The 20,812-nt window shown below is 40.7% G+C and overlaps 1 protein-coding gene across 9 annotated transcripts in view; it reads left to right on the top strand.

The window, feature by feature from the left end:
- frmpd1a (FERM and PDZ domain containing 1a) overlaps positions 1 to 20,812 on the top strand; it is a 112,478-nt gene that overhangs the window by 41,288 nt on the left and 50,378 nt on the right. For 2 of the 9 annotated variants that reach the window (XM_082536509.1, XM_082536514.1), the window contains exon 1: positions 18,950 to 19,255. The exons of 5 other annotated variants lie outside the window; for them this stretch is intronic. The gene's annotated coding sequence lies outside the window, so the exon portion shown is untranslated. Of the gene's footprint in view, positions 1 to 18,639; positions 18,887 to 18,949; positions 19,256 to 20,812 lie in introns of those variants that run through there. 2 more of the 9 variants (XM_082536518.1, XM_082536511.1) reach the window with 2 other exon arrangements.

The raw sequence follows: 20,812 nt of genomic DNA, 5'->3' as shown, positions 1-20,812 counted from the left end.
CACAGCGACTCACGTAACAATATACTCGACCTTGAGAATCCCAGGTGTTTGTTTGTTTGCATTTCAAACACGTCTCTCTCTCTCATGTAAACTGGTTAAGCGCTTAATCGCTAGTTCCAGGGGAAGGGAGAGAGGAGTGGGACGGTTAAAGTGGATTATTTTGCAAGAGGGAAAAAAATTGGGGAGGCTGAGCAGCAATCGATGGTTTTTCCCCCAGAGCTCCACAGGGATTTTCGTTGAGTGATCTGAAGTGGCACCCCGCTGTGCAAACCTGAGTGCTTTGACTCCACATAAAACCATTCAATCACAGAGCACCGTGTTCTACTAAAAAGCCCCTTATGAGATCATTACCAAGGATGAACAAACAGGCACTAATGAAAAGAGGCCGAGCACTTTCCTTGTGAGAAGGATACCGAAAACAAGGGGAAAGTTGGAATCCAGCTACAGTCACAGATTACAGTTTGACTTGTGTGCTTTTCTTTTACTGACCTGAGAAGTTAGAAAGTCGTTTGTTTGGTTTTTTGAAACTAATGTCCTCCTGGGAAATATTTGAGCTAGATTTTGGTTCTTTTTTCCCCCACTTTAAGGAGTATGTCACTAGTTTTACAGTTTGCTTGAGATGTGTAAACATTTGCACATCTCCTGTGGTTTTTAGGAGCTTCTAAGAAAATAACCCTAATGATCTCATAATGATCTCATCTGGGTTGTTACAGTGTGAGTTTGAAGACTAACAATTCATTAAAGGACGTCTGGAGAGTTTGACCGCATCTGGTCTAATTCTTTTTCCAAGTTATCTTTTGGAAAGCCCCAGAATTACAGTGATGAATCAGTGGAGTGCCCCTTAATTCAGCCTGTTGTTCACAGGATAAGATAAAATTAGAAGCTGTGGTGCATGTGGGTGTTTTCTTAATGTTATTTTTCTAGAAAATTTTCAAGCCTCTTCCAGTTTTTGTTCGGGGAGGGGGGATTTGATTAGATTAGAAAGTACATATAAGGTTGAAATGGTTTTCACATGTACAGAGGGGGAATAACACATATACTAGATAAAGGATGTTGAAGATGGAGCTGCCAAGAAGGAGAAAAAGAGGAAGGCCGCAGAGGGGATTCGTGGATGTATGGCTGGGACCTTCAGAGGATTGGTGTGACAGAAGAGGATGCTAGGGATAAGGTGAAATAGAGGCAGATATCCTTAAAGGGAGTTGCTGAAAGAAGGAGAAGAAGACTTAGAAATGAGTCTTAGTTCCACTAGATATCTTTACTATACAAAATAATTTGTTCTCTGTGCCCACCTAAAATCTGGTTCAACAGAGATGAAATCTGACATCACATCTAGTGATACTAGATTAATACTCCAGAAATACTTCTTACATATAAAACTCAGGTGTGTTGCAAGCATCACAGTTTACAGCGCATTTTGCTAAAAATATTACCTTAAAAAAGTTAAATTACTGAAATGAATGATACTCGTTATACAGTAAGACCTATTTAATTATAGATGCATGGATGTGTTCATCGGGTTAATGTTCTTATAAATCTTGGAAGACTTCCCCTGTTGACAGAGTATTATTGTTTTTAAATATATGTTCTAATTTTGTTAATAAAAATCTATGAAACTTGAAACTGAATCTGTCAGATAAATGTAGTGGAGAAAAAAATACAGTTTTGATGGAATATTAATGGATTGGATTTATATAGCGCTTTTCAAGGCACCCAAAGCACTTTACAATGCCACTATTCATTCACTCTCACATTCACACACTGGTGGAGGCAAGCTACGGTTGTAGCCACAGCTGCCCTGGGGCAGACTGACAGAAGCGAGGCTGCCATATCACGCCATCGGCCCCTCTGGCCAATACCAGTAGGGTAAAGTGTCTTGCCCAAGGACACAACGACCAGGAGAGAGAGCCTGGGGATCGAACCGGCGACCTTCCGGTTACAGATACGCTTCCCAACCCCCTGAGCCACTGTCGCCCCTAATATATGAGTACCTTAAATTTGAAACTGACACTTTTTCTTTTCCAGTGACCTTTAGTTCTTTTCTTCCATACACATTTATATAGTGTGAGCTGCCCAGTGTTGGAGTTTTAAGTTGTGGAAATGCTGCCTTTTCTCAAATATAATAGAACTAAGTGGTCCTCAAAGTGCCAGAGACAGATTTGTAAAACTCAGCAGCAATCACAGCCGAACTGCTTACAGAAACTTCTGTCTGAAGGTTTTTTTCTTTCTACTCTCCACATCTGCCAGCCGAAAGAAGTGTAAAGTAGTTAACATGATAGCTCAGCTGACGGCAGGTGCCATTTACATTGTGCCATTTACCCTTGCCATCAAGGGTAAATGCAGTTTAGCCCATGTAGTTTGGTAGAAAGAAAATATATCCTACATGAAACTGCTTATAGTGGGGTCTTTGGATTTCTTAGAGTGATTCTGCAATGATTTCTGTGTTAGATGGCACTTACTTTTAGAGCGAAAGTGAGTGCTGTCTAATTCCATCATACTCAGTAAAAGGAAGACATCTCTGTTGTAAAAATGTTGCAAAAATTAAACATTTACTATTATTCAATCATCTGGAGCTTCTAGTTCACAACTTAATATTCACCCGGCTTGATTATTGCAATTCACTTTTCACGTGCATCACTCAGTCCTCCGTGCAGAAGGCAGCAGAATGGCTGCTAACAAGAACTGACGGTTGGTCACATATCACACTTATTTTTGTATTCCTTCACTGGCTTCCAGTGAAATTCTGAATTACCTTTAAAATTCTGTAACGAACACAAAAAGATCTACATGGACAGGCTTCTGTGTATAAAGCAGATTTGTGAGACCTTATCACAGCAGCCAGACTCTCTCTTTCTCTAACCAGGGTCTCGATCTGTCCCTCGATCTGATTTTAAAACTAGAAGTGATTGTGCTTTTGAGGTGAGTCAGGTCGTCTGACTCTATTATTTGTTTTAAACATATACTAAAAACTCACTTTTATGGGTTAGCATTCCCTTTAACTCAGTCGTATAGTTTTCAACCATTTGCGTGTGTGTGTTTGTGTATTTTGGAATGAATGTCTGACCGTATGGTTGATTATATCCTTTTATGTGTCTGTATGTTTAAGAACGTATACTGATCTTCAAGGTATGAAAACGATATTTAAGCGTCACGTTACTAAAAGCACCAGACTAATGAAATATTACAGTTTCACTCATCAGAGCTTAAACCCAACCTTCTTGGCCAAGCTCAGTCACACAGATATTTACCACAGCTACCTGCATCGGGACACGTGCCAATCAAAGCAGCCACACCGTTCACGCCAGAGTCCACATGAAGGAATAAGAAAAGATTCTCCCCTTATAGATGAAAGGCAAACCATCCTTACAAGCCAAAATGATTTTTGTGCCAGGCTGTAAACATGCTTTTTAATACTGGACATTTTGACATGGGAGTCTGTGGGGACTGACTAACTTTAAAAACCTGCCTCAAGTGGCCACAACAGGAAGTGCAATTTTTGGCTTCATCTTTTTTTCAGCCCTGAAGGCTGCCGCTCGGTACTCTTAGGCATTTGAACAGAAGTGATTCATTTGCTTTTGGGAACCTGCCACCATTGTCAAAGTCATCACTAACAGAGACCTTGCCAAGATCAAAGAAACCAGCAGACCAACTACAAAGGAGCCTCAACAACTTTCGACCAAAACAAAATTTTTTCTTTCTTTTTTTTTTTGGCACTTTGGGATCCTGGGAACATGAAACCCAAAACGGTCGTATTGGCAGTTCATCCTGTTAGCACACACAGACAAACAATGTCAGGATAATGATGCAATCCATCAAGCAGAAACGGCAACAAGGGGCAGCCCCTATGCAAAGTGATACTAGTGCGCTTTAAGGGCCTCAGAAAGCACCTGCTTGTTTCCACAACACAGACGAAACTCCCATTTGTGAGCCATTTCCTTTAAACACTCATTTACTGGTTTCCAAATCGTCTGGAGCCAAACTTAAGTGGACAGGAAGTTTCGCATAAATCAGAAACTCAAACACGTTTAAACTCTGGAAACATCTTAACTATCAGATTGCTACTTTTATGTTTGTTGAAATGGCTTCTGATACCCGGGATTACATGAGCAGCGCTTCTCATCTTTACCAACAACATTTTCCAACATCCAAGAATAACCCAAGAACAAACGAGAGTAATTAAATTGTTATACGTCAGCTGCCAGTTGTCATTGACAGGTGACAAAGTTTCTAAATGCTTGAACAACATTACGTGTCAAGAACACCAAAAGCAATGCATTTGTCACTAGGGGATTAAGTAGCCTTGCCATGTACAAAGTCTTTCGAGCCACATGAAACAGCCAGCAGCAGAAGCAGAAACTATATCGTAGCACTGCCAGTAAAGAGTTCTCGGTCAGTGTACAGTGTGCCCTGGTTTAGAGCCACATGCACAGATTAAAAGCCTACAAACATTAAAGGGCTTGACCACCTGTCTCAGTCCTCTCTGTCAGGCCTGAATGAGACCACAGGGAGATCCTCTTCCTCCAGCACACCACCTGCTACCACTAGCCCCCTTTAATGGTGGGCAAATCTTTAAAGATCCCTCAATGGTACTTTGTAAGGGTGCCCAGCTTAACTTGCAAAACCGCGTCACACTGTGCTGTGACTCGCCTTAAACTTCAAAGTGCATTTCTCAATTTCTTATGTGTTTTATTCTCGAAATTAACTTCAGTGGGAAATTATACCTTGTTGAAACTGTTCCTGCAAATGACAAGAAAATTATCTGTTGCACAAATGAGCATGGATTTTGTAGTTTTTCACATCGCATATCAAAGTTGTAAGAAATATTCAACTTAAGTCATGCTGTGTTTAAATACAGATTTTAAATATTTAAACCTACAATAGATTTGCACTCATGAAGGTCTAAAAATTGGATACATTTAGCTTACACAGCACACGGGTTGAAGACTGGGAGGAGACACACACCCTGCCTCGAGAGGTCATAAGTTATTGTACTAGTGCCAGTCCCAAGCCCAGATAAAAGGGAGGGTTGCATCGGGAAGGGCATCCGGTTTAAAATCTGTGCCAAATCAAACATGCAGATCCATCCACTGTGGCAACCGCGTGGGAAATAAGCTAAAGTACCCAATCTCTACTTTAGTCAGTAGCAATCTCTCTAGGCAGATATCTTCATATCAATTTAAGGAATATGTAGCAAGAATTCTGTTTACAAAATTTTGTGTATTGTGATTGGTACTAGCAGACCAGATTTGAGCATGCAGGTAAACAGTACCTGGGGACCGCTACAGAGGGAAGATCCTATATATTTGCCAAAATACTTTTCTGAAACTGCTCAATATGGTTTAAGGAAGATTTAGAGTTTCATTAGCGTGTGCAGAACTGATATCCTCTGACTATACCGGACCTCCTGTACTGTTTTCAGAGACGTAGCCAAAGGGTTCTCACCTCACCTTAGCACTGTTGGAAATGTAAGCCAAATATTACCTGTTGCTTTGGGTAAATATAATGAGATAATTAAAATACTTCCATCATGCATTATTTTATAAAAGTAATTAAATTACATTACCTTACATACGTCACTAAAATAAGGAGAAAAAAAGAAGAATATTCATTTTAAATAATTATGGTTAATAAATGTGGTCTGTTATGGACTGGTGACCTCTCCAGGTTGTCGCCTCTATCTTAGGAGGCAGCACAAATCATCTACTAATCAGAAGGTTGATGGTTTGATCCCTGGCTACTGCAATCAACATGCCAAGTTGCTCTGCGATGGATGTGTGAATGTTAAATTGAAAACACTTCACATGAGTGAATGAGGCATGTCTTATAAAGCACTTTGAGTGCTTAGGATGGATAAGATATATAAGAACCAGTCCATTTCCCACTTACTTGACCACTGACAGAAATAGTGAGTGTACTGGAAAGGATGTTGAAAATGAAGCTGCCAGGCAAGCGGAAGGCCAAAGAGGACTGTGGATATGGTGAGGGTGGACATGCAGGTGGCCAACATGACAGAGGAATACGCAGAGTGCCGGAAGAGATGGAAACAGATGATCTGCTGTGGTGCTGTGGTTACCCACAACGGGTTCAGCAGAAAGACAGAGAAGAACACATTACTGTAACTAGTTACTTCCCAACACTGCTCCTGGGAGAAAGATTGGTCTCTTACAGCGCATAATGCTCCATTATGTCCGCTTGCCAATCACTAACTTTGTCTGTGTGAAAGGTAGCATGAACTTTAACAGACAAGAATCCTCTGGCATAATATTTTTGATCTGCTCCAAATATAAAATCATTCACCATGATTGCACATGCACCTTTTTTTTGTATGTTTGACCTCTTTTAACAACATTAACAGTAAGCTAATATGTTATGAGATTTATTTTAGCTTATGGAGGCTAAAATGTGGGTTAAAATTTCAGTAGTGCACTCTTTAGAAGTCAGCTCTGTGCTAAAAGAAGAAAGAAAAGACAAAAACTGTACGAAGGGAGGAAGCCTGTTTCATACAATGATCAGCCACTCTCTCGCTGACTCGGTCTGCCTCTCGTTGCTCAAGGCAAACCTTTTCATCCTACCCAAACAGCAACTCATGACACTTAGGAGTCCATTTAACTGCAATGGAATAATAATGACCGTGAGCAGAAGCTGATCTCTCCAGTAGAAGTAAATTACAGTAATGATGAACAGCGTAGGTTATATAAGATGTCTGATGGATCAGCATATGCACTTTGATGGAAGTTTATCAAACTGAGCACAGCACAGCACCAAAGGGAAAGAGAGAGAGAAAAAAAGAGTTTAACTCAGTGTTAAATTTAATGGTACAAGTCAGAAAGGCTGGCTTACATCAAAGCCCACTTTAAACAGTGGCCTTTTTTTCTGCTCAAATAAAAGACAAACTATCATCATCGTTAAACTTGGCCACGGATTGTTTTTCTCTCCTTTGGATCGAGACAAAAAGGTTTATTTATCCTTCATTTCTCCCACTGCCATGTAGGTCAGTGTCAGTGAATCAGATGTAGCATACATTAGGGAGAGGAAGAAAAAAAAAGGCAGAGCAAAAGCCAGACCCAGACTGGCCATCTGGCAAATTTGGCACAAGTCTGAAGAGAGAGTCCACTTTTTAGCCATTACTTACAGATATGGTTTAATGATGATATTTGTACCAGCGTGAATATGTCAGGGCATTTCAGAGTGGACCTTTATATCATTTGACTGTGAAATCAGACAAATTACAAAGTAATTTTATTTTTATTTAAGGGAAACCTCATATCGCTGTACAGAAAAAGCATCGATCTACACACGAGGCTCATCCTTGTGGCAGGATGCTCTTACAGGTACATGCTTCTTTTAGTTGGTTAATGTAGACAATAAAGAAAAATAAAGAAAACATTTCCTGCACTAAACTGCTCACAATAAGGCCTGTCAAGTAAGAAAGTCAGAACTTTTCAAATAGAGCAATAGAGCATGGCAAACTCACCCAGCAATCACAGCAGATCAGCTGGTCTCAGTGTCCACTCACATTAGCTGAGGCTCAGCTGCCCACTGTTGGAAAACCTAATATGGTATGTGCTATTAGGCTGCTTCAGCATGTTTACAGTTGCTATTGCATCTGCAAGCCGCTTTGCAGACCCACCTGCTCATCAGTGTCACATCCGTTGACACTGATATCTGCTCTGTTCTGTGACAGTCTTTCTGCTGTTCTCACCATCGTGGAACAAAAAACCAATTTTGATCGATTTTGAATCGTGGTTGCTTCACAACTAAGATAAGAGTCAATCAATCTAGAGGGTTTATTGGCAGGCTGAGCTTCATGTATAAACTTGGTTTTGGAATCAGCTGTCTCTTGATGTAATGAACCTGATAGTGAAGGGTGACAGAGTTATATGTGTCTTAAAAAAAACTGTTAAAACTATAGGAGAAAACTCTAAACTCTAAATCCAGTAACTCTGTGACAACTTGAAACATATTTCCCTACTTTGGGAAGCAAATGTTATTGTTTATTTACATGAAATACCCACAGATGAACACTAGCACTAGATTAGTACATCAACTGAGAGGAAATCAGAACATAACCAAAGCAAATGAGCTGAGAACATAAACTATTCATTTAAAGAAAATGTAAGAATTAAGTTAAGGTGTAGGTGTGTTCTTTCTAATGGCCAACAGGAGGCAAATCCTCTGGTTGCAAAATAACAGAGGTCTTTGAGATTTTCTGATAAATGTGTGGTCCCAGTAGTTAGTTTAAAGTCTGTTTCGCTACAGAACTGTGTTCATTTTGTTAATTATGTCCCAATTTCAGTCTAATATACATTAAAGCAGGCTATACTTTAGGATGTAGCTTTGTCCTGAGACTGAGAAGTTATGTACGTGCAGCATTCTCAACCCACACTTGTAAGGTTTAGTTTTTCTAAAAAAAAAAAAAAAAAAGATGGTGACTACCAGATGGCCAAAGTCAAGACTTCAAAACTCGAGTCCATAAACCAACTATCTGTCTATAGTATGGATTAAAAGGTGGAGCTTTAAAAGCTGTGTAGATTCTGGTGATAACTCTCAGTGAATTTGTCAGTACAAGCTCCATCTTTCACATTACATTTGAACCACTTTACCAGTTAAATAATAATTAGAGTTGCTTTTAGTTTTTAGAGTTGGATGACGGGATCAATGTGTCGCTCTCAGTGGCGAGTACACCACAACTGTAACTTTGGAGTAATTTGTTGGTGTAATTTTTACCATCTTATTGGTTTCATTTAATGGTCTACCTTCTTGAATTCACTTTAATGAAAAACATAATAATTAAATCATGCATGATTATGGAAGGTTGGCTGGTTCTAAAATTTGAGGTGTGTGTTTCGGTGTGAGTGTCCCCTTAGTCCTGTGTCAGCTGTATGATTTACACCATTAGTACATTGTTATGTTTCCTCTGCTGGAGGTGTGCATGTGAACCTGCAGACCATCAAAGGAGGTACAGCCCGTTCCCATGCTTGTTCCTTGGGTCTTGCTGTTAAATATAAGAAGATCAGGTTAAGTGATCAAAGACCCTTGGTTTCTTGGGCTTAAGTGTTGCTCCATTTCATCAAAGGCCATTAGTCTTTTTAACCTCCACTACCTCAAGGTAACATAAAACTCACAGGTAATGGAGCTTTGCCTTTCCTGTAAATACTGTCCGTGCCTTTTTCAGTGGGAACCAATATGAAAGAGGATATAATGACACAAAATGGCAGCTTCTTTTCTCACATTCCTTCAACCCTGCAACAACAAAGGCACCTGTCTCTTTTATCTGAAAAAAACAATACAAGCAGACTTCAAAAGCATATCCGGCTGACACTTGGTTTTTCCTCTGACCAAAGTGTTTATCAGACAGGCATATATCAGCCCGCTCTGGGGCATTGTGTTGCCAGTAACCCACTTCCTCCAGCCCCTGGTTAATTGTCACGACATGTGTCCTTCCAAACCACAACTTGGGAGCTATTAGTATCAGCTTCCTGTTGATGACTAATATATTCTCATGGCACTTGTTTCAACCAAACAGCAGTTAAACACATTTGCGGTATTCAGCTCAGCTGCTTAATAAATCAGATAGGAACAAACAACAATCACATCTTTGATGAAAAGGATCTTTTGTAACATGATCTTCTTCTCCACATTTTGAAGTTTTAATAAAAGCCGACAAAGTTTTCCACAGTAAAGGAGTTCGTTTCTTACTGAGGCCACCCATGCTGCCTTTGTGAACCTGCAAGGTACTTTGAGTGAAATCATCCACAAAATGGCAAATGTTTATCATTCGCTGATTTAAAAACCTCAGGTAAACGAATGCTCTTTTTTTTCTTTACCTTCGCCAAAGGCTGTTTAATGTAAAGAAACATTGTTTTTCAAAGTCTCTGGTTTTCCATAACCATCTGCATACCAGCTAGATCTGGACCAGATGGAAAGAGAGAATGGAGGTTTTTCTCTCTTTGTCTGCCTCTCTTTTTTTCCCTGCGTGTGTGAGAGAAAAGGTCTAACAATGTGCACTGAAGACAGACAGTCTCTGAAACATAAGGCCAGCATGTGTTGGCGCGCTGTTGATCTACAGACTGCTTTGTTTCCAACTCGAGCCTCGCAAGCGTGCACAACAGCCACATCATCAGTCTGATAATGCCACTCACTACTTCAGTAACATACTAATTCACTTCTGGTGTACTGAGAGGAAGTACAAGTATCTTCACAGCCGCTGTGCATAGCTAGCTTACTGTATATTGTATGAAGCATAATACATTAAATGCATTACCAAAGATCTTGTCTCTGTAGATTCTGTATGCACATATCTAGATATCCTCCTCATAAAGATGCAAGGAACTGTGCTGAGGAGGAGAAGACAGGAGTGGGTGGAGGAAATGCTCTTAACCATTAAGTTTACATAGGCTTCAGTTCCCACCACCAACCCTTTGATTCAGTCATGCTGGCGCTTTAAGTGCTGGTGTTCTATCCTCACAGAATATTCTTTCAAATATTCATTCCCTGATGAGAGAAAACACTTTGGCACTGTAACATCTTCATGTGGAAGTCTTTTCATCTTAATTTATAATAGTGATTTGGCTGTACATTAAGCACTACTGCCACAGTTCAACCATTCATTGTTGCCATCGTTAGATTATGCAGCCAGCACATCCAGTTCGCGGCTTCTGTTTTTGTCGGCTGGTAATCGTTTATGAATGCAGATGCATTTAAGATACATATGGCTGATTTATTTTTCTGAATTCATTATTTAGATACATGGACCCAAATCATGTCTAATCAATAGAACGTGGACTTCAAGCAGTAACCAGAATGCCTGCAGTGCCCAGTCATAGTCATTAAAAAAGTTATCTTGACTTAATTAAACTACGCTGCCTTTTTATTCTCTTGTTTTTGGTTTCTAGTTACAAGTTTGTTAGGTTTATGCAACAATAATACTTGATCTGTTTATTGTGGAGGTTTGGCTGAAAATCCTGAAATCAAATCTGTGCTGTGTGCTCTGTTTCCTTGAGCTGCAAGCAATGACATCACAACAACATCACTGGTCAACTGCAATGAAGTTGCTGGACCAACTCCAATACAGTAATATCACATTGCAGTGTATTACCCATCCAGCAAGACTGCTACAACTGTAATGTGCAGAATCATGATATTACGCCACTCTTGTCTCATAGGGTGGCCGTACAACTGCATAAATGTTTGTCAAACAAAATTAGCTTCTCTATTCACTCTCTTCTCTTTCAGCAAAATTAGCACCATCACACCTTTGGCCTCCTGTCAGCGCTCGAGTGCCAGCGGACATGCTTGTGTGAGTCTGAATATTTGGGGGTGCGAGTTCAATTTAGCTGCACTTTTGCTACACAATCTGGAAGGAAAATCAAAGTTGTGCGTACTGTTACGGCTCAATTGTAGCTTGGCAGACCCACTCTCCATTGAAAATAATGGGCTCACTCTGGGCAACACTGCATTTGTGCACTTGGTATGAAACGACAGTAAAGTGAGCCAACGCACTTCAAACAAATGGCTTGTCAGACTCAGATGTGGTTGGATAATAGTTTGTACAAACTGATTCATTCCAAACATGCTCTCTTCTTTAGCAAAAAACTAAACATAGTCAAGCTGTAGTGGCAACTTCATTGACCCTGTTCTCAAGGAAACAAAACAAACTGCATATTATTTATGACGATGATTAAGTGATAGATTTAGCTTTTGACCAAACAGCCGGGTGACAAATAAGAACTTTACAAATGTTTCCTCAACACTAATGAGCACCTTATTTCCCTCTGAGCATTTCGAGGCTTTAACTTAAAACACACCTCTCCCTTTCTTTTAGCTGGATCATCGTTGCTGGCCTCCTTTACACTTTCCCTGTCTGTTTCTCAGTATCTGCTGCCAGCTGGCTAGAAATCCAAGCCATGCTCCGTGTATCACTAAATATCCCATATAGCTCTTTGGTCACACATTTTTGTCAGTTCTTGGTGACTTTACAGCATTAATCAGATGTCCTTTGAAGCTCCACTGATCTCACTTTTTAGCCGACAACAAATAACATGCACTTTTATTACTTGCTAGATATTTCGTATTTCTCCTGCTAATCCTTTCAAGTTTGTCCTCAGCAGCACTCTATGTGCAATGATCTGTCTCTTACTCCCTCCCTCCGTAGCCCTCATCCCTCTCTCTTTCTATCTAATCCCAGACGAAAGGGAGTTGGACACTCTTTCCAAAAGTTGGATTTGTAAATAGCTCGAACCACATCTAAGAGAGAGGCAGAATTAGCAAGAAAACACCAACTCGGGGCAAAGAAAAGAAGAAAGAAGGAAAAATGCAATATTGTTCAATTTCGGCCCAGAAATCCTTTAAAGCAAGTCCCATTCAGGAGGTTATGGAAGACCGACAAATGAATTTTCATTAGGGGTTAGTCCAAAGTAAACCTTTGAGCCATGCACAATTTCCATCCTCACTTAACATGAAAATGTTTTTGATGTCTGTTTTTCTGAAGAAATTATCAAAGGTAACTGGATCACTTTTGGTTCCATGATGACACTACAGTAATTTCTAAAAGGTCCAGAAGTATCGAGGAGGAACATCCACTGCGGACATGCTCTGAGGTGACCTATGCTGAGCATCGCTGCACTTTCAGACTCACGACTGTCCCACTCATGTTGGTGATGTGTCTTGCCTGTTTCTCCAGGAGACGCCTGCAAGGCACCGTGGTCTGATCAGGGAGCTGCTGGCAAACAATACCAGGGCCCAGTGCCATCTCCAGCTGCTTCCTCTCCACAAAGGCCTCACTGAAGTGGATTGTACTTATTTATTCCTCTTTTAAAAAGCCGACATGAAAGCCAGAGCTGTTTATGTGTGTTTATTATGACTTGCGTCCACAATAGGAACCTTGAGGAAGACTCCCCCAGAGAATCAAAGTACGGGTGAGCGTTTGATGCAGGATACAATTGGTCTCAAATGCCAGCATCAGCTGTTACTGTGAGTTCATTAATTCAGCTGGCATTTAGGCATGATGTGGCATGACCTCAGCCTCGGTACAGCACCACTCGTGCTCTCCTTCTTCTTTTCTGCCACTAAGACTGCAAGTGGGCGTGCTGAGTTCTCACTACCTGAAAGTGACAAATGTCTCTGCCGTTGTTGCGCAGAGCACCTCGGCACTCACTCTGAAAACTTGGCCATATCCCATGCAGAGCCCTGTGGGGAATGGCAAAGCCTCACGTCTGCAGCCGATTAGGGAGAGAGATTAAGGCCTGCCAGGAGAAACCGGGCCATGGTGGAGGTGTGGGTACTGGGAGAGATGGAATGAATAAAAGACGAGTTCAAACCAAATCAGGCCTGCTGGGCTTTATCCACCATCAGCAGCAGAGTGGTTGAAGCTTCCTGATAAAGATGCAAGGAACCATGTGGAGGAGGGGGAAAAACGCTGAACCATTACGTTTACATAGGTTTCGGCTCCCACCACCAACTGTCCACATGCTATCCAAAATCTATTCGCCCTTTTCTTCTTTTCCCTTCATCTCAGCTCCCACCCGATGCGATGGCCCCTTTGATTCAGTCATGCTGGCGCTAAGCTTTTAAAGGGAGATTTTTTTTGGTCCTTACTGTAACTTACAGTAGGAACTTTGCTGCCTGTATTTACTCCCTGTTGAGAGGAAACCATGTCATCCATTTTTAATTCAGCACAGAAACATCTTCATTTGGAAATCTTTTTATCTTTACTCATAATGACAACGTGCTTATAAATAATGTTTTGCTGTATAAAATCATTGCCATCTTTAATGGATTTTTAATAGATATTGTTTAGCACTATCAACATGGCAAGTTTAAAATAGAGAGGGGGCACAGAGGCAACTTTAGACACTTTTAAACAACTTATTTTTTATAATAAAGAGCTCAGGTTTCATCCAAAAACCAATGAAATGTTCTGTATGGGCCACCTAAGCTAATAACTAAATGCCAGGCCAGACAAACACATTTTTATCCAGTGTTGAATTGGGTACTTTTGGCTACGTTATCCTTCCGTCTTTCGATTTAAGAATGCTTGAACTTTTACTGGCTGGTACTTTAAATATGTGATGAGTAAATCTACAAAGACTTTGTGAGGTGTGTTTACCCTGGTAGTGTTGGTTAATACCGGAATGAAACTGGCCAGTTTTAATTTGTTATTATGTGGTTAAAAAAAAAATCCCCAGTTCTCTAATGTGTTCCAGTAACTCACTTCTTTTCTTTCTTCCAGTTAGTCTCTTTTTTTTGTATCAGGAGTAGCTCCACCATCTAGTGGCTGGAACAGAAACATATCAGCTTTCTCAAACATGCACCCACTTCATATACAGTCTCCAGCATGGTACATAAAATAGTACTCATGTTGCTTCTGTGGTAACACAAATAACTCCGAGCCAATCATTTGAAGTTCATCCATACTCCACTAATGATGCTAATAAGGCTAATGACAAAGAGGCTCCTCTGTTCTTCTTTCATGTCAGCCACGAACAACATCTCCCTTCCTTAGGACAGTATTGAATGGATTTTGGCTTCAGAGGGTAGCTCAATTCGCTTTGAAAATCTAGGGTTTTCTTTTTTTGTTATCATGAGAGAGAAGGCGACTGGAGCAATTGAGAGAAAACGGGAAAAGGATTGTTTGGAGTCAGAAACACATTTCAAAGGCTTCCCCCCAAAACAGCCTGCAAAATCTGAGATGAAACCGGCTAATAAAGCACCACACAGCAATAAATAATGCAACAAGAGGAAACAACATGAAAGATCTTTTCATCTTCTTATGGAGAGAAAAGGGGAAAGGAAGCAATGAGAATATGTATACGCTTAGTTCTGTAGTCAAAGTTTGTTGGACTTTGCTTTGAAACTATGGAGCATTTGGTCAAGGGGAGAAATGTATTGTATTGTATATGCAAGAAAACCATACTGCTCTTACTCCATGTAGATAAAATACAATAATTTATCTAAATTTAATGGCAGAATATGCTTCAACCCTTACTGCATCCTCCATGTTTCTTTTCTAGTTGAAATTTTCTGTGACTCAGACAATGAACAGGCTAAAAATCCCCTTGCACCCACCCAAAATAGTTCTGTCCACCAGCTGATGGCCAAGGACAGAGATCAAACAGACCACAAAGCAGGGAGTGGGGGGGTCGGTGCAAGAGCAACAAAAGAGCTTCCTCTCCTAATCTCTGTTAAATTAGAGTAGACGTGCGTGGCAGTGTGGGCTTCCTGCAGAGGATGAAGGGGATTGAGCGGTGACTGGAAGTGGACTGTGTGGTTATGATATTATTAATAAAAGCAGCATGGAGGCTGTACAAGTGCTAAATCTGCATGTGAGACCTGTGAATGTGTGTGTTAGTGGGGCAAAGTGAGAGGGAGAGAGGGGAGGAAAAAAATAGACGGTGTGGAAGCAGCAGTGCAGTTGTGTAACACTGACATCTTGTGGCCAGATGTGTAAATTGATTGTAAGATAACTGTTTCATGTGATAGTTATTACATTTGTTACATTTTTTATCTACATTACCCCCTAAAAGTTAACAGAATTCACAAAGATTATGTTATAATGACAACTTCTACATTTTACTTATAGCAAAAAAATCAAGCAAGGTTATTTAAAAAGTTATAAACACCTTGTAAAAATTATTAAAACTACAAACAGAATGTGAAAAAAATAACTGCTGTTATCTTATGTTCAAGACATTTGTATGTTGTGCTGCAGAGATATCAACTGACTCTGAAATAGGGCTGTGCTGCACTCTCATGTAATACCAATTTAAATCACAAGGTGGTGCCACGGGTCGGTGTAAGCAGTGTTGCCAACTTAGCGACTTTGTCGCTATATTTAGCGAGTTTTCAGAAAAAAAGACGTGAAAGTGCATATCGCTTTTACTCTCAACAAGCAGCGGGTGCTGTAACGCAGTCAGTTCTTCTTTTACTCTTTTACTCTTATGCTGTTTTGTGGATCACAAGATTTAAAACTACTTATAAACACACACACACAAAGTAACTCCACCAGAGTGCCTATTTCGGGTCACTTTTGCCGGTCCAAGCCCGGGTAAAGGAGCAGGGTTGGAATTGTGACATTAAAAAAAAAACAATAATTGCTAAAAGAAATTTAATTTGTAGTTCTAAATAAACTCTAAATGCATTTAGGACGTTTTTACTCACTTTAAGTCTCTTCCACGATGTTATTTCTCTCTCCAACAACATAGGTTACAATTAGATTAGCATGACCAATTATGCAAATTAGGCGATGACGTCATTTAGCGACTTCTAGCGACTTTTAGGACAACCAATAGCGATTTTCCTTACTGAGGAGTTGGCAACACTGGGTGTAAGATCAGCATAGCAAGGCAAAGCCACACATCTGCAGCCGATTAGGGAGCGAGATTTAGACCTGCCCAGAGATGGTGGAGGTGTGGGTGCTGGGAGAGATGGAATCAATAAAAGATGAGTTCAAACCAAATCAGGCCTGCTGGGCTTTATCCACCATCAGCAGCAGAGTTTCAGGAGCTTCCTGATGAAGATGCAAGGAACCATGTGGAGGAGGGGGAAAAACGCTGAACCATTAAGTTTACATATGGTTCAATTCCCACCACTAACTGTCCACATGCTATCCAAAATCTACTTGCCCTTTTCTCCTTCTTACTTTGTCTGATCTTGCACTCGATGGCACCTTTGATTCAGTCATGCTGGTGCGCTGGACTTCTAAAAGAGCTTTTTCTTTCTGTTCTTACTGTAATTTAAAATAGCGGGTTCTCTGCTTGTGTTTAGTACCAGCTGATAGGAAATCAATTCATCTATTTTAATTCAACACGGAAACATCTTGATTTGGAAATGTTTTTATCTTTACAACATTAGATAATATTGAAGCTATTATTACCTTTTGTACATAATTTATGCTTACTGTCATACTAATGTGTGATTTAGACTCCTGTGGGGAATCTATGCTCATGACATACATGTTAACCCTTCGCGTAACCGAACGTGCACCCCTGAGAAATATAACTACACGACGGTTATTGTATGGATGGCCGTAGCCCATACATTGAGCGGGTAACCTACTAATCAGAAGGTTGGTGGTTCAATCTGCATGCCAGATATTCTTAGGCAAGATTCTAACCCCAAGTTGGCCTAACCTGCATTTTAAATGAGGCACAAATCTTGGTTCTGCATTTGAATTTTACATTTTCTGTAATGTCTTGAAGCACCTCTCCACTCTGTTTCAACATTGCTCCACTCCTGATGATGATATTGTTAATCCCTGTTTGCATATTTGCACCACTACAGGATCTTCTTCTTCCTCAGGCTGCTCCCTTTAAGGGTCGCCACAGTGGAACAGCTTGCTCCACTGCATCCGATCCTTAGATCCTCTGTCATATACGTCCTCTGCATATCTTTGTCCACTACATCCATGAACCTGGATGTAGTGGATAACAATTTTTTTTAATGAGCCCATATTTTCATATGTGAAAAAAATAAAGTTTGAAAAAAGGAAATCTGTGAGAAAAGTACAAAAAGCTTGGGCTGCTGGGAGATCTTCCATGTTCCTGAATTGTTTTCCTTGATGATGCTTACACATCATGGATCTTTGCATAATCTTGTGTAGTCTGTAGTCTGTTTTTTCTCCTGTTTATTATCTTACTATGCTTCTTTTTTATCCCTCAGCCCCATGCTGAGGTTACCCCTAACTTACTATTAAAGGAAAATCTCTTTTCTCATCACTTCGATGTACTTGCTCATAGGGGATTGTCTGATTGTAGGGTCTCTACCTTACAGAATAAAGTACCATAAGTTGATTGTTGTTGTTGTAGCGATGCTGCTCAGCATCACTATGTGCATCATCTTTCACTCCATAAAGGTGTTTGTATGTTTGAGTTCAAAATGCTGGATTCATTATGAGTGAAGAACAAAAACTGAACGCATACTTGATGCACATTTAATTGCAGATGACAACAGTCATTGCTAATTGTTGGGACCCTTATGCGCTCAAGTTTCCATCAAATAGCATTTAAATTAGCACAAAGTGGTTCTGAGTCATTGCCATTATCCTGTGATGAAATATTTCTATTCCTTTATCCATAATGTGCCGAGTGACTGGTTTGATGAAAACAAATAAATACAATTCTATGGCTTTCAGATTCAACAAACGGGAGAATTTAGATGGATTTTTTTTAACCTGTACACTCCATGGGAACCATCAAAACACACAATTATCCCCACTGTAGAGGTATGGAGTCTTCAAGAATCTATACACAGCTATACATTCGTCTTACTAGTGTATCTGTTACCAGACTTGCCTACTACATTAAAATGCACCATAACATATTAATATTTTTTATAACATATTGATATTTTTACTTAAAGTCCCTCTAGGTTGTCCAGCTGCGAATACTGTAATTTGTAATACTGTAATTTGGACACGTGACCCACATAGGCTGTTTATTTTTGTGGTTTTATAGCAATAGAGCTACTGCTGTTTGGGGATACTTAACAAAACAGGTGGAAATGAAAAGATTAAGTACAACATGCAAACCTAGCCTTGGATATTTCAGGAGGTGAAACACAAACGTGCAACACAAACGCCAGTAGAGGGCGAAAGGGGACAATTTAGTTATCTCCACTACTTCTTTCTTATTTTAAGCCAGCTGGTCGTGTGTCGTGTGTGGCTTCCCAGTTTAAATAAAGCACAGGAAGGTTTTTTGTTTGAACCCAGTCCCCCCGCCCTGTTTGTATATCAGTATTCGGCATATTTGTATGGCAGCACTGGATGCGCGCAAGCGGACAAAAGATACAAAGAGATGCAGGTGTGCAAACAAGAGGGAGCTCGCGCCGTACGTTTCTTTGCTGTTTGTTTTCTCGTTAATGTCGGAGTCTGACATCACTGCTGAAAGTTCCTGTGAGTGTTTCAGAGAGAGAGAGAGACTGGGGAGGGTGAGGTGGGGGGGGAGAGAGACTGGGGTGGGTGAGGTGGGGGGGAAGAGAGACAGATAGAGAGGATTACCGTCGCCTAAGCTGTGCGCGCCTCACCCCATCCGCATCACACGCGCTTACCTGCGCGGGGACTTTCGTCAAACGCAACTTTTGCTTTCTGTGGGGGATTTCGAGCCTCTCGTTGCCCACACCCAGGTGATATGGATTAACTGCACTTCTTCGAGGTGCGGCGGGGTTTTTTGCGGCGCTTTTCGAAGTTGTTCCACGTACAGGACGGTCGGGACGGCCCGCCCTGCGCTCAGGAGGGGATTAGAGAGCGGAAACCCGCTACTCGGTAAGGTCTTTACACCTACAACCAACCAGGATGAACACTGAGCACACATAGAGGTGCTAGAAACATTTTCTGTGCACCGATATTACCTTTATTTCCCTTACGTGCATGAGCGCAAGCTCTCGAAGCAAATTAGACGGTGCTTTGGCTCAGTTGGCTGGACATTTGTTTTAAAAATCAAATAAGAAAAAAAACTTGCTTATTGTTAGCCTGCTAGTTTCACAGTGCAAAGAAAAGTAAAGGTTTAATTTTCAATTCATGTTCTTAATTAAAAAAGTTAATCTGCCACATTTAGAAGTCTCATTAACTTCCTCCGATCTTTCCCCTTAAAACACACGCAGCTTAAAGAGTGCAGGTGAAAGATGGCACCCATTCACAGCTTCACCTGTTTAAATCCATCTCAGTCAGATTAATGGAGGGGCGGAGGCAGGTGGATGAGGGATTTTTTTTAAAGCTTCAGCAACAATCTGAGACGTAGACTGTGTAGAAAGGGCTGGAAGGCGTCCCTAATGTTCCACAAGTTCCACTCCATTCATTAAAGAGACATTCCCAGGCTGCTTTTAAAGCACTGGGAGTCGCTCAGTTTCTGTGTTCAACTGCTGCTAAAGAATTGATGAATAAACTAATAGTGCATAGTCTGTGTGAAATGAAAATGTGTTTTACTAATGCATCACTGCAACCAGAAACACACACACACACACAGCTACATGCATTTTACAGTAAGATGTGTCTCCAGATATTTTGCTGCATCATGCTTCAGCCTTCACAGAGACTGGGCTGATGCCACTGTGTTTGGCTTATAGGTGGCACAGTCTGCTGCTGCTGCTGGACTGTGAGTCCCAAAATCGATTCGTTTCGTGCAGACACACTAATACAAAGCGTGCCCTGATGCTCAGGATTGAAACTGAAGAAGACTGTGGGGCCGACTGCGTTGTGATGGCTCTCCCGGGCTTTACTAATTTATGATGTTATTTTTAGGCTTGACTACATTTTTGATGCTGCCTATTTGTCAAGTTTAATAGCGAGTGAAAACTCGGGTGTGTCCGTCAACCTCTCTGTGTGCACACGTGCCTAAACTTGATCAGGCAAAAATGGTGTGTGGGGATACTTCAAAGGCCTTTCGGCACTTTTGTTCTGTCATTGAGGTTTGGTGTGTAGTACTGTTCAAACCATTAAAAAGTGCTTAAAATGACATTTCTCACCTATACTGAGAAGAAGCACACTCTTCAACTTTAGCTCCAAATGTAATCTCCCTCAGCTCCTCCTTCACAGTCAGAGCCTTAAATCTTTACAACCAGCTAAAAAATATGAGATGGATTTTCAGCCCGAGATGGGACTTTTTGAACCCTCATTCCCAAAACTCAGCTGTCTTTCTGACTTCACATTGTGCTGTAGTTAAGCTACTTGAAACGTTGAAAGAGATAAATCCTTTCAAAAGGCTTCTCCAAACATCTGAGAATATGAAGGCGTTGGAAAATTAGAAGCAAAGAAAGCGAAAAACTCCCCAGCTTCTTACTGCAGAGAGGTGAATCTCAACCTCGGGATGGCTGCTCTAATGAG

The sequence above is a fragment of the Aulonocara stuartgranti genome (assembly GCF_965226115.1).
Source record: "Aulonocara stuartgranti genome assembly, chromosome: 6".
NCBI classification, from domain to species: Eukaryota; Metazoa; Chordata; class Actinopteri; order Cichliformes; family Cichlidae; genus Aulonocara; species Aulonocara stuartgranti.
This window is presented reverse-complemented; position numbering and strand designations above follow the sequence as displayed.